The sequence below is a fragment of the Chionomys nivalis genome, chromosome 8 (genome assembly GCF_950005125.1).
Source record: "Chionomys nivalis chromosome 8, mChiNiv1.1, whole genome shotgun sequence".
NCBI lineage: Eukaryota > Metazoa > Chordata > Mammalia > Rodentia > Cricetidae > Chionomys > Chionomys nivalis.
Window position 1 is genome coordinate 70146593 of NC_080093.1, and position 2698 is coordinate 70149290.

Genomic DNA, 2698 nt, shown 5'->3' on the forward strand with positions numbered 1-2698 from the left:
ATGAACAAAGCTGAACTGCTGTACAGATGGTGACCACTGCCCTGGAGTTAGATCAACCTTCCAGTCACACGGCCCTAGCACTTGCTGGCTCCATGGGCTCCAGCTGAGCGTTTGGAACCCCAACGCCTCCTGCTCTTTATCTTCAGGTAGGAGTGCCTTAGGTGGCGGTAGGGATGTGTTGCTAACAGAAGTGGGCTGACTGTTTCGGACCATCCTGATGGTCAAATACTTTGCCAAGGGGATGGCTGAAAGCAAAACTTGCAAGCCTTTCCTGATGAGCTCATCAGCCCACACCCGAAGTCTGGGAAGCCAGAAGAGTCTCCTCACCAGGCCTGCAGCTTCCACCTGGAGCAGGCAGAGCCGAGCCCTCAGCCCTGCTCACCCTCCACTTCCTCCTCTCCAGGTACCTCCTGGGTCAGTATGATACTTGACATGATCTATCAGGATGTTAACCCAGATAAATGTCACTGGACCTCATCTATATCTGGGTGCCCTTCCTAGAGTTCAAAAGCCCCGGTGTCCCCTCAGGTATGTGAGGGAACCCTGGGGAAATGAAGCCCCGAGGGTCCTGATCACCAGCCCTCCCCTATGCACACTTAGGTCTTGAAGCTCTGGGAAACACGCCAGCCCCACGATGCCTCACGACAAACTTGCTCATGTCTCTGGTCCCTGATAGTTTGCTGAATGAGGTCAAGGTGAGAAGCCAGGGCAGTGTTAGTCCTGGATAGACCTTGGTCCTGTGTTGCCGAGGTCTCAGCTGGTTCATTAAGGGAGAGGCCATCTTTCAGTGTTGTGGGGTTTAGAGTGCAGATCTAAGAGAAGGGGGTCACAGAACAAGGTGCTCACAGAGCATGGGAGAGAGCTGACAAGACCCACGCCTGGGGACCAACCTGGCTTTAGACCTTTGTGTTAGCTTGTTTATCCTCAATGTGAATAAAAGAGAACTCTGGGTCTGTTCTGACTCATGGTTTCAGGGCACAGTGAATCTTTTTTTCTGGGTTGTGGGGAGGCAGGATATCATGATAGAAGTGCATGGAAAATCAGTAAGGTACCACAACAGCATTGATGCTGCACATCTTTCCAGCCAAGCCAACCTCCTGGCTCTCAGCACCTCCCAGGAATGCCGCCGAACATGCAGGACCAATCCCTGCATTAGGTCAGTCTTCACCAGCTAGTCACTTCCCAGTGCTGCTGCCCAGCTACAACCAAGCCTTCCACAAGAGAACCATGGGGGAATGAGCCCTCATAACCAACCCATGCCAAGAACAAGCACTGGATAAATCCCGGGGTAGTGGTACCCACGCCACAAGATAGCAACAGTCCAGCCTGTTTCTCCTTTGCCACCTCGGGAGACAATTCCCCCATTGAGTGCTGTGAAGAGTGGGCCAGGTATGGTGTCACATGCCTTTAATCTCAGCACTGTGGAAGCAAATAGGTCTTCAAGAGTTCGAGGTCAACCTGGTCTACATAGTGAGTTCCAGGTCAGCCATGGTTACATAGAAAGACCCTGTTTACCTCCCCCTTCCCAAAACAAAACGACAGCCAGACATGGTGACACATGCATTTAATCCCAGCATTAAGAAATCAGAGACAGGCAGACCTCTGTAAATTCAAGCACAGCTTGATCTACAGAGTGAATTCCAGGATAGCCAGGACTACATAGGGAGACTCTGTCCCTCCCTGAACAAAACAATAAAACAAAGAAAAAAAATATATATATACCAATCCCTTTCTAGTAAAACACACACACACACACACACCACACGGTGGCACCAGGACTGGGGTAGGGTTTAGTGTGTGAGGATTGGTACTGAGGGTGTGGGACTGTCTGCCTCTGCAGATGATCTACATTGCCAGAAATGCAAAGGATGTGGCCGTCTCCTATTATAACTTCTACAACATGGCCAAGGTGCACCCTGATCCAGGCACCTGGGACAGCTTCCTGGACAACTTCATGGAGGGGAAAGGTGAACCTGAGTCTGGAGCACAGAGCGGGCTGGGGCCGAGGGCACAGCTGGAGCTGACAGGCATGTCTGTGCCCCATTCCCTTCCCCAGTGTCCTATGGGTCGTGGTACCAGCACGTGAAGGAGTGGTGGGAGCTGACACGCTCTCACCCTGTTCTCTATCTCTTCTATGAAGACCTGAAGGAGGTGAGACTGCCTGCTGCCACTTCCTTCTGTGTCACAGGCAGGAGCATCACTCACCTGGCCCTGTCCTGGCCCTGAGCTCCATCCCTATCCCAGCCCCACCCCAGACCAGCCCCTCCCATCCTACCTCCTGGCTAGGCCCTCAGTGCAGCTCATCAGAGGGCGCTGCACAGCCCTTATCTTGAAGCAGGTGTCACTCATGTGCCATTGTTGATCTGGTGCTTTGCTGCTCTTGCTTCTCCCTGCTCCAATGTGCCAAGACTGGACACCAGAGATCAAAGTCTGTCCCTGTCCTTATTATAGTCAGGGGCCTCATCCCAGCCCCTGGCATCCATCTTTGGAATGCTGGGCAGGAGGTTCTATTTCAAGCCCCCTCCCCTGGGAGTTGCCTTAGTCTAAACTCCACTGTAGTGATAGGCCGCTAGTTGGTTCCAGGCCGCCCAGCTAGCTTAGACCTGAAATAATCAACACAGAAACTCTATTAATTAAATCACTGCTTCACCCATTAGCTCTAACTTTTTATTGGCTAACTCCTACATATTGATTTAGC

General features: G+C 52.0%; 1 pseudogene; it reads left to right on the forward strand.

The window, feature by feature from the left end:
• Positions 1–202: 202 nt before the first annotated feature.
• Positions 203–2430, forward strand: LOC130879907 (sulfotransferase 1A1-like; annotated as a pseudogene).
• The last annotated feature ends 268 nt before the right edge of the window (positions 2431–2698 follow it).